The sequence below is a fragment of the Schistocerca americana genome, chromosome 1, assembly GCF_021461395.2.
Source record: "Schistocerca americana isolate TAMUIC-IGC-003095 chromosome 1, iqSchAmer2.1, whole genome shotgun sequence".
NCBI classification, from domain to species: Eukaryota; Metazoa; Arthropoda; class Insecta; order Orthoptera; family Acrididae; genus Schistocerca; species Schistocerca americana.
Genome location: NC_060119.1, coordinates 939,593,745 through 939,613,142, shown reverse-complemented (window position 1 = coordinate 939,613,142; position 19,398 = coordinate 939,593,745). Strand labels below are relative to the sequence as shown.

General features: G+C 40.9%; 1 protein-coding gene across 1 annotated transcript in view; it reads right to left on the bottom strand.

Moving 5' to 3' along the window:
• LOC124548075 (superoxide dismutase [Cu-Zn]-like) overlaps positions 1-8,564 on the bottom strand; it is a 179,586-nt gene extending 171,022 nt beyond the window's left edge. Inside the window, exon 1 of the mRNA XM_047125152.1 lies at positions 8,435-8,564. The gene's annotated coding sequence lies outside the window, so the exon portion shown is untranslated. The remainder of the gene's footprint in view (positions 1-8,434) is intronic.
• Positions 8,565-19,398: the final 10,834 nt, after the last annotated feature.

Sequence of the window (19,398 nt, the reverse complement as noted above, 5' to 3'; positions counted from 1 at the left end):
TATAAATAAAAAATTTAGAAATAAAAAGTTACGCTACAAAGTTCTTTGATGACAATAACCATATAAACAATAATAATAAATATATCGCTTAGAATTTAGTTCAGTTCACAAATTTCTGAGGTGGGTAAAGGAAGAGGAAATAGTTGTCAATGGCCTATAACTAGGACACATTCCAGGATTCTCTGGGAGCAATTGGAGAAAACAATGAAAAACATTAATCCAAACGTGTTTGTATAGTGGATAATTGGTGTTGAGAAATTAATATACAGTGCAGCACTAGCTTACTACTTTACGAAATAACTTCTTTGCAAGGTTTGTCACTGACTGACTCCTGGATGCCCATTACAAAAAGTAATTTGTAAACACTGTTCTCTTTCTGAACAGTACTGAAAGACGTACTCACTGCATAAAGATCATTCTCATATTCGTTGAACGATTACAGCTGCTCCTATCGAGTGATTTAATGTCCTCAGTTACAAATTTCTGAATCCAGGCGTGTACTGCAAAGTCAGTATAAGAACCTCCACCTTATGAGCTTCCTGAATGAACACCATATGTAGTCCGAATGACTCACTTTTGCACTAAACGTCTTCTCCCTGCATGACTTGCATGTCCGTGTCATCCCACATGACATCAAGGTAAAAGATTTTCCAAAGTAAGCAATTTTCAGTACAGTACTAGTGCTCATAACACGATATTTTTGTCATACGTGTAACGCCATTGAGATTCTGCAAAAATATTCTTTCACATTGAACTAAGTTGCTCCCAAATTACATCCCACGTAACGTCAAGGAATGAAAGAATGCAAAGGAAACAAGTTTCAATGTACCACTGATAATGGCTCCACATTTCTAACTGTACTGTTCGTTCCATTCAACTTCTACGGGAGATCTTACCAACCGCCTTCAGTTCCTGAAAATCGGTATCTTGTGTTTCGCTAATGATGCTACCCTCGCAGGAGAGTTGAAAATGAGCGCGAAAAACTTTGCATGTAAGAAACTGGATGTACTGTTTTATTGCACTTTAAATACTCGGATATAAGCTGTGAACCTAGATTTCTTTCTTTCCAGAACGTCGTATGTTATAATATTCAGTTCCTAGACTGATGTGTAACAATCATGATTGTGTCGTAACAGGCAAACAAATCGACTATAAGGTCACCTGCTGCAGCTGAAGTAATGTATGACAAGAAAGGCAGCGACCCAGTACGGTATCCCGAGGAACACCATATGTTCTAGTACTCTAGGCTGGATGCTAATTAGCCTTTGTTAAATCACATTAAATATCCAACAACGCAGTTCTTAAACGATACAACACACTATCTTGTCAAACAGGAATTTATTATCTGGTCAACTAAAACATTCTTCCTGAAACCGAATTACGAATGAGTAAGTCGAAGGCACAGAAGTATGAAACGTCTCTGTTCACATTGCCTTTTCGAAATATTGGAACACACTGTGACTATTAAGCTGATCTGCAGTTAGTCATGAACTGCTATATATATATATATATTATGACTTTTGAACATTATTAAGGTAAATACATTGTTTGTTATCTATCAAAATCTTTCATTTGCTAACTATGCCTATCAGTAGTTAGTGCCTTCAGTAGTTTGAATCTTTTATTTAGCTGGCAGTAGTGGCGCTCGCTGTATTGCAGTAGTTCGAGTAACGAAGATTTTTGTGAGGTAAGTGATTTGTGAAAGGTATAGGTTAATGTTAGTCGGGGCCATTCTTTTGTAGGGATTATTGAAAGTCAGATTGCGTTGCGCTAAAAATATTGTGTGTCAGTTTAGTGTTGATCAGAATAGGTAAAGAGCGAAATGTGTGAGTACGTTCAGTTCTGCTCAGCTGTTTGAAAATCAAATAATGTAAGAGGTTTATCAGCACAGTAATTCATTAATTTTTCTGAGGGGACGTTTCAACTTTAGTGTTCTAATAACTGCCTCAAAGTTTTAGACTGGTTGCTCTAAATCCTTGTGATCCCTTAAAAAGGTGTACGCGAATGATAAATTCAGATCATGTTGCCACTTACCGTTTACTACAAGTTGTTACGTTGTTGCCTTCTACTTCTCAGTTGTACACAGAATCACAGCAATAACTAAGATTTTATATTTGAACAGAGCATTTCGAAAACCAATGAAACTGCTAACAGCTGTCCCAGCTACAAAATATCCTCATTCTGATCCATCTCATTCCGACTGTCCATCGAATACTTTTATGCTGGGATTGCGAAGTAAAGCGAGTTGCTTGCAATTGAATCATTAGCTCTGTTTAACATGCACGGTAACATGTTCCTTTAAATCAAGTATGGGCAACCTCTGGTGAGCCGCGGGCCTGATTCACGTACTTACATAAGCTCGTGGGTCGCCTCGTCACGTAACACGACTGCAGCGCTCCTAGTGATCAAGTCAAAACTATCGTGTCGGTGACGTCAATATTTATGGATTAAGGGGCTCCGGAAAGGCCCAAAATCATGAAAAGTTCAATTTTTACTTTTTTGCGCTTTCTGCATCTGCAGACTATTACCTTTTAATAGATATATAATTTATTCAATTCCGAAGACTACAACTATTTTTAAATTTTTTTTGAAATGTGTTGTACATGGGCGTGACCCACTGTGGCGCTGTTAAACTGCTGTCAAATGGTGTTATTATTAACGTCCGTGATCATCAGGTACATTTTAGTGATGTGAGATAAAGTATGTGTTGTGGCTAACCTGTGATGGTTCAATATATATCGCTGGTGTGATTGTCGATTGTTTCATGTTTATTTACTCTGTCGTTATCTCGAAAATATTCGTAATTAATTCTTTTTCTTGAGTCTCTGTTTTGTTGAAGTATAATAATGAGTAAAAGTAAAGTTATTAGAAATCCTCTGAAGGCTTTTAAGAAAAGCAGAAATGTTGGAAAGCCAAAGGTATGTGTTATTACTGTAAACAGTAAAGACGATAACCAAGTGAGTGAACCTAACCTCTCAAGTACACCTGCCCATAGCAGTCAAAGTGGGAAAGAAAATACTTCACAGAAGAAGCTTGGTTCAATGAGCGAAAACTATGAATGTTTTATGGACGAATAGGATGTGAATGAAATATTTGATATGTCGGTTCTCAAAGGAATTTTTTCAAACTGTGTAAGATGTATTCATTGTAGTGAAGTTGGTCTGGAACTCTCCATAATAAAGCATGTAGGACTTGCTAGTGAAATACAACTGAAATGTGATAAGTGTTCATACATGACCACCTTTTGGAACAGTGTTGCAGTAACTGCAACTGAAGAAAATGGTAGCAAAATCTACGAACACAACAACGAGCGATGCTTGCTTTAGACAAGGAACGCCTTCGGGCTGCAGACAGGGCTGTAAAGAGTCTAGAAATACAAGCAAGAGTGAACAGGAGGAGGAACAAGAGGAAGCTGGAGGAGGAGTTTGCAAAGGATGGAGATAATCTATCCTATGGACCTGGAATGCACTAAAAAGTTAATCCAATCTTTGTCGCTCGATTCCTAAAACTTTTATTTTCTCATACTAATTACATGTTTTCTAAGGATCTTCCAAACATATTTGTTTCAAACTTTCAGTAAATGTTACACAGTACCTTCTGCATAATTTAACACAGCCTTTTTCCAAAAAACTGTATATTTTTGAATATATAAATAAAAAATTGCAAAAAAAGTTTTGAATTTTCATTACAATTGAAAAAAAAATTCTTTAATAACTGAACTAAAATTTTGTAAAATCCCTGTGTTAAGTTGTAGCCCGTATTCCAATAAATAATCTGTAAGAAGTTCAACTTCCTACCTCAAATACTTTGTGAGGAAAGATGTAATTTATAAGCGTTATTTTAACATTGCAAGTATAGGGCGTTCCGGAGCCCCTTAACGAAGCGATATGAATGGCACCCCCTTCCCGACACGTCACGTCAACATATTACGACTCAAAACACGCGTTCACTCCATCATCAGATGTTTACATTTTATTAACGCACCGTGAACATTGTTTCTTTATAGGGCGTAGAAAAATTTCCACTACCAGTCACAATAAAAGGTTATTTATTTGTCACACGACCGGTTTCGGGATTGCGCCCATCTTCAGGTGTTTATACATTCATGTTTATATTGCTGGAGATCACTGTATAAATATAAAGAAAAATATTTGCTGGTGACTAAGCAGATACAAGTGGAATAATTGTAAGTGACAACGCAGCATTTGTCGAAAATATATCTCTACTTACCTAATGATGCTTCATCTTGTCTTATCCTTATGATACATGATCTCTGACGAGTGTGATGCAACGATATATTTTACAGATTACAAAAATTGCAGTTTATTTATCCTTCTTCTCACGTAAATGGGAAGGCACAGAACAAATGAACATCAGGAAAAGTAAAAACTTCGATAAATTTAACTGAAGCCCATGATAATTCATTCCAGGAGACGAACTCCTGTTACTCAAGCTTTATCTGACACTTGTGTTCCCTAATGAATTTTATCTTCAGTCTATCGCGATTATGTTTCAACGCCTAAGATACGATAAATTTGCTTTCACATTTTAGTTTCATCAGACATTTCCATTACATTTCTTACGCCTCTTACGCCTAAGTGATGAATTTAACTTAATACACGGTGTGCAGCGGAAAGTGGGCCTCGTTTTATTTTTTCCCGTTCTTTGTTCCATTGGGGACTGAGCCATAGGAAAAAAGACTATCTATAAACTTCTGATTTTCTGTTCTTTATCATTTCATGAGAAATATGAGGGCGGAAGTAATAAACTCTAAGACAAAAGAAATACCGACGAGCCACGAGGCAATTATCAGCACCTCAAGGAAATCGATATATCTGATCTACATCTATTACAACTGTAGAAAAAATGGATTATTTATTCAAGAGAAAGAGCTTCACAAACTGAGCAAGCCAGCAACGCTCTGGTTCGCCTCTGGACTTTGTATAAGCAGGTCGTCGGCTTGGCATTAATTGATAGAGATGTCTTTTTGAGGGATATCGGGCCAAAATCTGTCCCATTGGCGCGTTAGATCGTCTCAGTTCCGAACTGGTAGGAGGGCGCTGTCCATAATGTTCCAAACTTTCTCAAATGGGGAGAGTTCTGGCGATCTCATTGGCCATTGTAGGGTTTGGCAAGCGGAAGACAAGCAGTAGAAACTCTCGCCGCGTGCGGGTGGGCATTATTTTGCCGATATGTAAGCCGAGGATGGCTTGCTATGAAGAGCAACAAGACGGGATGTAGAATACTGTCGACGTACCGCTGTGCTGTAACAATGTCGCGAACGACAACCAAAGGGGTCCTGCTATGAAAAGGGATGGCATCCCACCCCATGACTCCTGGTTGACAGGGGGTATGGCAGGCAACAGTTAGGTTGGTAGCCTACCTCTGTCTGGGGCGTTTCCATCTACGTCTTCGGTGCTCATCACAGCTCAGTTCGAAGCGGGACTTACCACTGAAGACAGTTCTACTGCAGTCAATGAGGTTCCAGGCGAATGATGGTCTGGGGTGCCATTTCTTTTCATAGCAGGACCGCTTTGGTTGTCCTCTGCGGCACCCTTACAGTACAGCCGTAAATCGATGATATTCTACATCCCGTTTTGTTGCCCTTCATAGAATCCATTCTGAGCTTACATTTCAGCAAGATAATGCCCGCCCACAAACTTCGTGAGTTCCTACTGCTTGTCTTCGTTCTTTCCAAACCCTGTCTCGGCCAACAAGGTCACCAGATCTCTCCCCAATGGAGAAAGTTGGAAGCATTATGGGCAAAGCCCTCCAACCAGCTCGGGATTTTGACGATCTAACGCGCCAATTGGACAGAATTTGGCACGACATCCCTCAGAAGAAGATCCAACAACTCTATCAGTCACTGCCAAGTTTGATAATTGCTTGCATGAGGCCCAGAGGCGGACCAACGCGTTGTTGACTTGCTCAGTTTGTGAAGCTCTGTCTCTTGAATAAATTATCCAATTTTTTCTGAAATCGTAATCATTTGTTTTCCCTTAAATGTACATCACATATACCGATTTCCGTCCCATCCGGATTATTCCTTCATAGTGCGTCTTTTTTTCCCCCCCTTAGAGTGCATGCTGCCCGTCCCTTCTTGGATGTACGATCTCGGAATTTCAACACCAACCCTCTCCGTGATACACGACGACGTAGCAACTGCCACTAGAGCTTGTTGTGAACGTCTATAACGGTGTTGCGCTGACTAAACGATCTCATGACCAAACGTGCAGCGCTTCGGAGCTTCTCTATTCCTCGTGTTAGTCCTACTTGGTAAGGGTCCCAGGCTGATGAACAATACTCAAAAATGTGTCGAACAAGTGTTCTGTAAGCTAATTCCTTGGTGGAAAAATTAAAATTCATTAAAGTTTCCTGATGAATCTCGGCCTGGAATCGATTTTTTCTGCAATTAGCTTTATGACGCCATTCCGCCTGTGGTTGCTCCGGATGGCTACTCGTAGGTGTTTTATGCCCTTTCCAGTGATTTTTCACCAATAGCGTAACCGATCAGTAATGTATCTCTTCGGTTATTTACGGGCAGTATGCTTGTTACATTTATTTATAGTCAGGGTGAACTGCCAGTCCCCACACCAATCACCGATACCCCTCAGATCTTCTTGCAAACTGCTAGAGTGTTTCGGCGTTACCACCACCCTTTAGACGACAGCATCTTCTGTAGAAGGCCGCAAGGGACTTCCGACTTTATTTATACTGGGTGATTCTTATTAACGATTAAAAAACCCTGAAGCGACATAGATGAAGCTGAGACAAATAACTTTATATAAGACACATAGAGTCACAAAAGCCAGGAAACACTCCAAAAGTGGATGAGAAATGTCGAATGTATCGCGTCATCAGATGACGTACCTAACCACATTTCCAATGGTTCGACTTGGGAGTGAAGGGGTGATTGAGCGATGCAATACTTACATTCGAGGAAACGGTGCAAATTTCGAACACCTTTTGTAAATGTAATTTGCTGTTAACGGAGAGGTTACAAAATTACTGTCCTCGCTGTAACCAAGTAGAAACTGTTCTTATTTTGTGTTTCTTTTGCTTTGTTCTTCTTTTTTTGTTTACAGACATTATTTTGTAAAGAAAATATAGATCATTTACTGATAACGACGCAGTTCGGAAACTCATACTCATTTACCTCTGACGCAATACGGTAGGCATTCGTTATTAGGTATTTTGCAATAAACCAGTGGAGACCATGAGACAAATGAATAAAAAGATAAATCTTACCTCAATGTAAACACATAACTGTCTAACGCAATGAAAAAATACTGCTTGCCAGACGCAAAACTCGAACCTTGAGGCCCACCTGCTAATGTCGCGCACGTGGGCCTAAAGCCACACCACACCAACGTTAATTCTTGACATGGGTTGGAATGAGTGGGTGCAATAGACCGGCAGTCTCAAGGCGGCACATGCGGCAAGATATGTCATCTGGTGACGTCATATATGGGACATATATCACCCATTTTTGGGCTACTTTGCGATATTTGCGACCCTATGTGTCTCATATCAAATTACTTGTCTCAGCTTTATCTACGTCGCTTCAGGGGCTTTTAAACGTTAATAAAAATCACCCTGTATATACGAGGTCAGAATCAGTCTCAGAAGCTTGTAAGGGCGTTGCAGGTTAGGTTGCGGTAAGAAATAACTGTTAAGAAAACAATTCGATACGTTGCGCCGTTTCCGAGTTGCCGCGCGGGATTAGCCGAGCGGTCTTAGCCGCTGCAGTCATGGACTGTGCCGCTGGTGCCGGCGGAGGTTCGAGTCCTCCCTCGGGCATGGGTGTGTGTGTTTGTCCTTAGGATAATTTAGATTAAGTAGTGTGTAAGCTTAGGGACTGATGACCTTAGCAGTTAAGTCCCATAAAATTTCACACACATTTGAACATTTTTCGTTTCCGAGTTAATTAGCATTGAAGTTACCCGGTCAGGCCATTTCGCGGGTAATTTCAATTTTTTTCGTAGCCTAGATGATAGCGACGAGACTGCTCAACTTTTTGCTCGGTTTCGATCCTTACTCCCGCCCCAAGCCAAATTTTTGTATTTCTCTACCGAACGAAGAACACGCTTGGCGAGACCATCCCTGGCAGGCCGCTTGAATTTGCGCGCGGTACGGCTTGAGTGACTAATTTCAATCCTAATCAACTGTGAAATTGCTCGACGTATCGAATTTTATTTCTTAACAATTTTTTCTCACCATAATCTTGCGTGCAACTCGCTTAGAAGCTATTCACACTGTTTCTGGGCACCTTGTGTATTGTAAATGACCGAGTAACATCCCCTCGGGTTACCCTACAAATTACCATCACATCTGTCCATTTCATCCCATTAAGAACTGAATCCAGTCACAGATTTGCTTGTGTACGTACAGAGCGTGATAAGGAATGTGTTTAGCGGTAGGCAGATGCACTCACCGGGAGAAGCTTTCAGCGGCGGCGCCTAGGCGGAGACTGCGGCAACGCTGACTTGCGCCCGCTCTAAGAAGTAGTCGCACATCGTCGCTATCCTCTCTACCGACAGCGGCGGGCGATCTGATGTGCCGGATGCTCACTGTGCGTGCTACGACACACCTCCGAGGACCTTGTATATATAAGCAATTACCGCTGCCACCGGGCCCCCACCCAAGGTAGTCCCTGGTGCCGTTCTCCGGCAATTATTGTTGGAAAGACGACTGCTCGAGGCTGATGAGTCATCTCCGGGCGATAGTCGGAAAGGCGCTGCTCTTTGCTGGCTGCTGGCTGGAGACTGCGCGTCTGCGTCCAGTCGGCGACGCGGAGGTGCCTGTCGAAACGTGACTGTGGAGTTATCACGATTCTGGTACCTGGCAGACCATTACTATTCATTAGCGTGCGAGATAAAATCACTACTTCAGTGTATTGTACACATCTACCAAAACACCAATTAACCTCTTTTTTCCTATGCTTTCATTACTCATCATCACGCAAACCATGTACGGGGTGATTTCCTGATGATGCTACAAACTTTCAGGAATCATGGAGAAGGATAAATGTATCAATTTGAGTTAAGGGACCCTGGTGCGAAACCGACCGAGTCGAAAATTACAAGCGAAAATCGTTCTGAAACCTCTGACAGTGTAATTCATGTATTGGTACTGATGTTGCTGAGATTATAGGTGACTTTTAGAGGTGTTAGTAGGGACCAAAACAAGAAAGGAATTTAATAAACGTGTGCTCTATCAACATATCTGTCGTGCAGGCAGCCTGTGTGTCAGGGGATGGAAAACACACATTTTTGTCTTTATCTCTGCTCCTGTTGGAGCTATGAGGTTATAAATACCACATTGCTGATACTTGTGAAACCTGCTGTTTCTCTGCCAAACTTGACTGAAATCGATGCAGAGCTTAGGGGGTGGGAGGTGGTAGCCTGGACATACACAGATACACTCTGCTATATATGTAGAGGGTGGTAAGAAACAGACTGAAAAGCTTATAAGGAAGTTGCAGGGTAGGTTGTCCTAAGAAGCAATTGTTAAAAAAGTCTATACATTGCAACATTTCTGAGTTCATTAGAACTGAAATTAGCCAGTATGGTTTCTGCATGCAAAAATTCAAGTAGCTCCCAAAACATGTTTTCACCAAACGAGTTCTTCGTTTGATTTCCTAAAACTGAACAAGAGAGCGATACAAGAATTGGACACATGGTGGTAGCAAGCATGGAACCCAAGCCAAAGGCTGAGGAGTCTCGTACATTGTTATCTATGCTATGAGAACAACTGATGCTAATTGAATCTTGCCAGCCACTTGAATCTGCGTGAGCAATAGCCTGATTGGCTAATTTCAGTGCTAATTATCTCGGTAATGGTGCAATGTATGGAATTTTTTTAATAAAGCTTCTCCAGACAACCTACCCTGTAACACCCTAACAAGCTCTTCACACTGTTTCTGGCCACTGTTTCTAACAGACATATCCATGCATAAATTATAAAAATTATGCATTTTTGTATGTTGCATATCTCCTCCTAAACCACTGGCTCGATTTGAACTTAATTTGGCACACATATCACTAAGTCTCTGGAAAGAATCGCTGTGGCGCTAAGAGGCACCTACATATCAAGGGAGTGGGTGTGGGGGTTAAAAAGAAGCCCACGATGAGAGAATGCATAGATTTTATTCACCCAGCATTTGAGATAAAAAGCACTTAGTGACTTGCAACAAGCTTAAGACATAATTTCGAATCTTTACGAAACTTTATCTCGCTGACAACCCCTACAAAATGAAGAAAGAAAAAAGGTTATTGTTTACTACACTTTTGCTGGTCATGCGCTAAAACTGCGCATCAGTCATATTTTAATTTATTGCTTCATTACTACTAACTGTGGTTGCGACACATTTTACAGATAACATTTACCTTTACAATTGAATGTACCGCAAAATTATAGCATTGTGTGACAAATAGTTCAAGATGCATGACGTTATAAAGACTGAAATGGATGAAAAACTGCCACATCATTCATGACTTTTAAATTTATTACTTATTTGCTACTAAATCTATTCGCAATTCATTTTGCTGACAATACAAAACTCACTGCAGATATAGCTGAACTGGGTTTACAAATATGTATGAAATACGTCAAATACGAGTATATGTGAAACACATGTGGCGTGTGTGTCACAGGTAAAAAGCTCCGCTAAACTCATGGATCGATGTCAGCTAATCTTAGTACAAATACTGCTTACTATCTGCGAAGGAATACATTGACAACAAGAACTAGTAACGTCCTATTGGGGTAGGAATGATGACAGGGAGAGTATGGGGTAGGCGGATTTTCGATATGGGAGAAGGAAGTGATGGACAGAGAGAAGATGATGGGGAAATGGACAAAGGGAAGAGGAGGAGATGGAGAGAGCGTGGGGGGGGGAGAGAAGGAGATGGACAGAGAAAGGAAAGAAAAGATGGACAGTGGGAGGAGGAGGAGGAAATGGACAGCGACAGGGGTAAGGACGTGGTGGACAAAGATAGGTGAGAAGAGGAGATGGACAGTGAGCGGGGGAGGAGGAGATGGATAGAGAGATGATGTGGGAGAAGACTGACAAGAAGAGGGGAGGCAGAGATGGACAGAGGGGAAAGGAACAGATGGACAGAGAGCGGACGAACAGATGGACAGAGAAAGGAAAGAAGAGGCGTAGATAGAGAGAAGAGAGCGAACGATATGGTCAAAGAAACAAGAAAGGAGGAGATGGATATAGAGGGGGAGGAGGAAACTGACAGAGGGGAGAGGAGGAGATGGACAGAGGGAGGAGGATCAGATGGACAGAGAGAGTGGGCGGAGGATGTGGACAGAGACGGGAGAGGTGGAGATGGACAGAAAGAGGTAGAAGGAGGAGATGAATTAATAGAAGATTGGAATCAATGCATACCTGGGCAACGCAGGGCACTCACCTAGTTAGCTAATGAAAATCGTCATAAGTAGAATATCACAGTTTCAGAAGAAGAGCAATGACAGCACATACTACACTAGGTGAAAAAGTAACCTTTATTAACCATTATTAAAGCTGCCAGTGTCTCAGAAAGTAATTAATATGTATCAACAATTTTTACCACTTATACAATAGCATAGAATGTCTAATAAGTAGTAAAGCAAGTTTTTAATGTAGTGTAGAATCATTTCTTCTGGATAAGTCCTGTTTAATAGCCGAATTTTTATTTAAAATCTGGTAAAGCGAAGAAAATCTAGCTATAAGCGTGTAGAGTTCCATTAATAGGACTGAAAAATTTGTTGATTAACGTTAAATTTGGTGTTCCATTTATAATTTGTGGATGGGCAGCATGTAGCCATCCACTTAAACTAATCATGTAAGCGTATCCGGTAAACTGTCTCGTTGCACTGCGGCGGGGCGCGGTCGGTCGTCTGCGTTGTTGTTAACGCTATCGTTCGATCCACCTACCTCGATAGGATTCTAGCCGATGTCCCTTCACTCTGTTGTAGCAGTTGCTAGGCAGTGTAAAGCAGCGTTGATGAAACCACTATCTAATACCTACCACGCAGAGGCTGTGTAACTCTGGTTGAAATTCAGTTCCTGAAAGTTCATGATTAAAAATTCGGGCGTTCGGGATATTCAGTCTACTTACAGAATAGCGTTTAAAATTAGATTAACTCTGTTTTTTTATTTATACTGAAACACATGAAATGGCTATCAAGTCCGTATTTAATATGGTGAAACGTTATCAATGGAAGTTTACTGTCTGTATAACAAATATTCACTCGAAAAGCAGCCAGAATTTTAGCAAGTCCGACACGACTAATTTTCACGTTCTGCCAGTCACAGACACACAACTATTCGTGAGTTAAACATTAGGTCGTTTCACTCGTCTTCTTCGTAAAAACTACTCTCCAAAATATTCTGTACAGAGCACGAAACACGCCATGCGGAGTTGTTACTACGACCAGAAAGTTCACACGCCCATATCTCTCAAACTATTTAACTTAGAATCACCAAACTTTCATTAAAATGTTCGTAACTCCAGTAGCTTCAGTCATGATAAGTTCGAACCGAAATTAGCTCACTATTTCCTCATCTTACAGGGTATTTTTAAGGAGCGATCTAACAACGTGTTATCCGTAGGCCGGCTAGCAAGCGAGTCGCTCGATGTACTCTCCTCTCTGCCCACTTCTCCATTCGAGCGGGAACAGCTTAATTCTGATTGGCCGTTGATCTAAACGACCAATCAGAATGTTCCTTCCTGATCATTCTCGCGACAAATCTTACCTTATCCAGTCACTAATCTGATAGTAATTAATGTCAGCTAAACTTCAATTTCTTGTATTATGTTTAATCAAAATAAGCAAAGTGCAAAATATTCTTCAGATTGATAAATACACTTATTCCGCCTCTAACTTCCATTCTGGCTGCTTTTATACAAAAGCATGCTCACACAGACACGTCACCTGAATCGTGGTTGGAACATAACTTTCTCACTATTGATTGTGCAAGGTCTTACGTAAAATGAAATATTAAATGTCCCACATACACTCTCTCAATCATTCTCACGTACTTACACAACAAAATGTAATCAAATAATAAACTTGACCGATTTTTGTATTACGTATTGCTAAGTGACTAAAGTTTTAAAAAGAAAATTCAAATTAATTGATTTTTATGCACTGACAACTTTGTAATGGCTTCAAATGATAACGAACGTCAATCTGTTATTGTTCCTAACTTGGTTTTTTTTTAAGCGTATTTTTGAGGACTTTTAGGTAATTCTCTTTATCTCCGGAACGATAATAAATAAAAATCTGAAATTTTGACAGCATTATTCCACTAACAACAAAAAGCTGTGTACCAAATTTGAACAAAATCGGATAATAATTAATATGGATTATTTAGATTCGTAGAGGGTATGAATCTTCATATCGACTGAATGTTACGCTATGCAGTTCTCACGGCACACGGCAGGCAGCGTCATCGGAAAAAAAAGAAAAACATAGCCGTCCTGTAGCCACCGTACTAGACGGTTGCGTGCTTTACTGCAACGAATGTCATGTCGAAATAACTTGCTGCGTTACAGCACATCCTTTCGATAGAAAAAAAGTTTAAATGATATATGACACACGTACCTAACTATCTTTTCTGTTTAGTGAAAAACACATTAAGAGCTTCCAAGTCACTTGACCAGTTTCAGTTCGTGGCCTAGGTTATGCTCAAAACATTTCAATCAAATCTTACGATATTTTCTTGCTATCTAAATGGAGGCAGTAAGAGTCATTTTTTGACTGATAATTGTTTATGCTACTGAGAGGCAATTCAAAAATCAAGCTGCTTAAATTAGTGAAATAAAATTTTAGTAGACGTTGCCTTCATATATCATACGGAATTAAAATAATACGTTTAAAAATATAAGCATGTATTGCCAAACAGGGGCTCGCCCCGAAGTTCATCTGTGCTATGCCCCGCTCAATCTTAAACCATCCCTGCCTCAAACTTTAGAGCATGATGTGGTGATCAAGACTTCGCCATGCCAGTGCCCTCCCATAGAAGTGCAAATTCTAGTGAAGCATTTACGACGTCGGCCTCGGAGGTGAAAGCCCTGAGCGTACAGTGCAATTAGCCCGACGCTCGAAGTCTCTTCCATCATCTTGCAACAGCACTGGTAGGGTATCGAAAGCCAGTTTCTCTCCGCGTCGAATCGAAAACAGTTCTCAGCTTAACGTTCGGAAGTTAAAGATGTAAGTAAACAATAGTCTGTCAAAATAGGGAGTGCTAGAAAAGAACGGCCAGTAGCTACTTAATCAAAGCACTTTCTCAGTTTACGATGGAAAGGAGCAACGTAGTCCATAGGAGATGAGAAAGGAAGGAAGGAAAATGGGGTTTAACTTCCCGTCGACATCGAGGTCATTAGAGATGGAGCACAAGCTTGAAGTTTTCAAGAATGCGGACTGAAACCAGCCGTGCACATTCGGAAGAACCTTCCCAGCATTTGTGTGGAGCGGTTTATGGAAATCACAGAAAGCCTAAATATGGATGCCTGGATGCGGATTTGAGCCGTCGTCCTCCCGTGTGCGAGTCCAGTATGCTAACCCCTGCATCACCTCAGTCGTTAGGAGATGAGATGCTAGTAATCTGATACTTCACATGAAACAGACAGAAAAGAATTTGTTTTTATTATTTATTAATAAAAAGGTGTATTTCATTCAACTCAAGATGAAATACTTGTGCACACAGTCTGCCTTTAATCACGTTTGTCTCAAAGTACTTCACCAAGGAAGCAAATGAACTCGATGTTGAGCACTTGGGAGCTCCCCGTACGCACACACGCGCGAGCACACCTACAAATACCTATACTTATTGCAACGGGAAAAAAATACTATTATCGCACAACGATCAACACGACCGATTGTGCCATGTACTGCTCTTTTCTGAGTGCATGCAGAGTAACAAAGAGACTTTACTGAAGAATTTATTAATGAATACACTTGAAGGAAGTACGTATATAAGCTTATAGTAATTTTTTTTGATGTCTTACGACGCGCATATAATACTTGTATCATTTAGTTGTACACGCGCATCCTCGTCAGAGATGTTGCACTGACCGGAGATTAGTTAGGTCATCTTTGCTCTGTGAAGATGCACAGGTGTTTAGTGTTGATCGTGAGGGAGGGAGGTAGGTAGGAAGTTGTAGCAGGGTGTCATGGCAGCGAGCTTGTACAGGAAGAACGCTGAACATGGGCTTTTGGGAATTATTTTACTGAAATGATGGAAGATATTATTATCACAAAAGGAATATTATCGCTATGCGTGGAATGAGATGGATCGACCAAGATAGATACGAGGGTTTTTCGGAAAGTAATGTCCGATCGGTCGCGAAATGGAAATCACAGTGAAAATCAAAAATGTTTTATTTTCAACAGTTAGATACATCTTCCAGCTATTTCTCTACATAGTCGCCATTCCGACTGGGGCATTTGGCGTAGCATTTTACCAATTTTCCAGTACCCTTGTCATAGAAAGCAACCGCATGTGCTTCCCGCCAATTCTCTCTGCTGATCTGTAGCTTATTGTCTGTGCCAAAATGCTGTCTTCATAACCAGCGGTATACATGTGAACAGAGATGAAAATCAGAGGGAGCAGAGTCTGGGCTGTGTGGTCGGTGATGAAACCCTTCCTATCGAATGCCTTGCAGGAGCGCTCTCATTGTCCCTGGGCATTGGGCGGACGAGAACTGTCACGGAGAAGGAGATGCATGACAGTTACGTTGTGTGGGATACATTACATCAGGCCATATCTCTCACAGCCACTCATACTTAGTGGGGGACACTATTTTCCAGGCACCCATACTTGCTCACTGTACGCTCAGATTGAAAAGAGCTACTTGACGCTATGGACGAGCGCACTAGGGACAATGTTCGAAATGGTTCAAATGGCTCTAAGCAATATGGAACTTAACATCCGAGGTCATCAGTCCCCTAGACTTAGAACTACTTAAACCTAACTAACCTAAGCACATCACACACATCCATGCCCGAGGCAGGATTCGAACCTACGACCGTAGCGGTCGCGCGCTTCCGGGCTCCCGGACTGAAGCGCCTAGAACCGCTCGGCCACAGCGTACGGCAGGGACCTTGTCCCACACATCTACGCAACGTTTCGTCGGATGTTCATTGTGGTTTCCATTTCGCGACCAATCGGACCTAACTTTCTGAATAACCCACGTATTATTTTGAGAAGAGTGGGATTTAAAGTAACGAATGAATATATTTTACGTAATTACGACAACATTTAGTTAGGCATTCTTGGCTCAACACAGGCATCCAAGTCAGGAATTACTTGCTATTTTTATAAAGTTTTGTAATAGTCAGTGTTAATGGATATGAAAAGACAAGAGGAATTTAATCATTAGTGTGAAAACTTTTGTGTTAGAACAAATTTTCATGTTGAGTTACATTTTTGTATTTCTGCGGTGCTGATCTTACGTAATTGTAATTTTTAATAGAAAATTTTTTTGTTTGCTAAGCCTTCAATGGTGACTCCTGTAAATGAAACAGTGTCAAGAAATATATCGTGATAAATTTTTTTATACCGTTTCTTGAGAAAAATTTTTGTTTAGAGAGTAACTCATACAATTCAAAGTCATGATCCTCTTCCCATTGCCTGATACGCATTATTTTTTTATGAGAGATAAGTTTTATGAGAATTTAGTTTGCGTTGCATCTATTTAAAAGATCGCGTTGCACTACCGTGATTCTCTATAGTCAGCAGCAGCTGAGAAATTTTGAGATGTATGTTTTCTTCTTTTGCTACGGCAGCAGTTGCACGACATTTTCCATTGCGACACAGGTAAGGCAAATATAGGAGATATTAGATTTCAATTTCACAAGATCAATTAACAATGTTCAGTTCAATTATTCTCATTAAAGTTCAGAGTTAATTTCCTTTAACGGAGAGTGTGGGTTCAGACAGGCCATATTTCATTTACATTCTCACATTCAGATTTGCTTCTCATTCTCGCAGATAGATTTAGTTGTTAACTGTGAAAGTGAACTTAGCTTATGCCACATTTATTTTCAATGAATGGAATTTTTTGTTATGCAACCACTTATATTCATAAAGAAACTATACCTTCAGAAGGAGACAGTTGAGAGGTAAAGCAACCAGATTAAGATAACTTCCACTTCTCGACTTTCCTGCAAGAATAGGGCTTCGGGGAATTTCTGTGAATTTTTGCTTGTCAAAAATTAAGCACCCTGCTGTCGTCTACCATTTCTTTATAATTTGCTTTGCCCCTGTGCCATTTCCTAACCACTTGTATTTCTTTTCAGCTTACTGGGATAGATTTTGCATTCCCTTTATTTGCTCTAAATTGTTTTGTTATTGTCACTATTACGCAGCACTTTACATGGAATAGAAAGTCGCGAAGCACTTACATCACACAGAAATACAATAACCAAAATTTGATACGAGGGTAATCCCAAAACTAAGGTCTCCAATTTTTTTATAAGTACAGAACTCTGTGTGGCAGTTGGTCATAGTGTTATGAAGAGTGCTTCACGCGCTGTGTGTAAACATGCGCACGCCGCACTGAGGTACTCAGGCTTGTCTTGGCAGCCGTTGAGAATGGAGCTCCCGTTGGATGTTACCGCGGAGTTATTCGGTTTTTGAACGCAAAGGGCACTGCTCCGATTGAAATCCATCGCCAATTGATGGAAGTGTTTGGTGAGACGTGGATGGATGTCAAAAATGTTCGTAAGTGGTGTAGAGAGTTTGCAGCTGGTCGGACCGAAATTCACGACGAACAAAGGAGCGGGAGGCCGTCAATTTCTGGGGAGACAGTGCTGAAGGTTGAGCAAAGCATGCGTGAAGATCGGCGAATCACCCTGGATGACCTCTGCACGTTCGCTCCTGAGGTTTCCCGAAGCACAGGATTTTAACGGAAACATTGAACTACCGGAAGGTGTGCGGAAGATGGGTGCCACGCGTGCTGACTGAGGACCACATGCGACAACGAGTTGATGCTTCCCGCGCATTTCTTCACCTCCTTGCAGCCGAACAGGACAACTTTCTGGACTCAATAGTCATGGGTGACGAAACCTGTGCATACCACTTTACATCTGAGACCAAGCAACAACCACACCAGTGGCGGCATCCTTCTTCGCCAAAGCCACGGAAATTCAAACGAACACAGTCTGCCGGTAAAGTCATGTCAGTCGTTGGTTGGGATCGGTAAGGGGTATTGTTGGTCGACTTTATATCCACTGGGACCACAATTAACATTGACAGGTACTGTGAGACTCTGAAAAAACCGGAGAAGAGGAATGTTGAGCAAGGGCGTACACATTTTGCATGACAACATTCGCCCACACATCGCTCGGCAAACCGTTGCTCTCCTACAACAGTTTCAGTGGAACATAATCACCCACCCACCCTATAGTCCAGATTTGGCGCCCAGTGACTTTCACCTGTTCCCTGAGTTAAAACATTTGGCCGGAAAGCGATTCAGCTCCGACGACGAGGTGAAAGAAGAGGTTCATAACTTTCTGAACAGCATGGCGGCGAGCTGGTATGACATGGGCATACGAAAACTACCACAGCGTCTACAAAAATGCATCGACAGAAATGGTGATTATGTCGAAAAATATCTAAATGTTCAAGCTGTAAACCGATGTAAACCATTGTAGAAATAAACAGGTCTCTGAACTTATAAACAAATAGGAGACCTTACTTTTGGGACTACCCTTGTAGATAATATTACTTTCATTTCAGATGATTCAGCTGTCGATAACACAGAATCTCATTCTGACAGAAGAATGAGTGATGCTGCTGTTCCCTCCTGGAAGGTCAGACTACGATTTATACAGACTCTCCACAGAACACATATAGCAACATTTTTATTAACAGAAATATTTCTTTCAATGATGAAATCCAAGATTCTAGATTAAATGTCGTAGATTTCACTCAGTGAGACAGTAACACTACACGGGCGATGCCAATTTTTCAGAAACTGCAGACGTTACTGCAAGCACAGAAAACAGTCGGTTCATCATCCAACGAATATTACGAATTCTTTGTAGAATAATGACCTTGCACCATTCTTTGTAGAATAATGACCTTGGACCTCTGCTTCAACAGTTAGTACAAGAAAACAACAGAATATTAGCAGATCACTTGGTCTCGAAACAAAAACAAAACACCAATTTACTGGAAGAGAGTTTAACTAAAGCAGAGTTAGAGAATTTTCCTACAAGGATCGAAGAAACTGCAGCTACAAAGTACGGTTAGAACAAGAGTTTTCTCAAAGAGCGACTGAGGTTGCCAAAAATGAAAATGAATCACAAACAAATGTCGCAAAAACAAGGCTTTAACTATTTTAAAGATTAACAACGTAGTTCCTAGCGCGGGGTTACGAAATTGCAAAACATTCG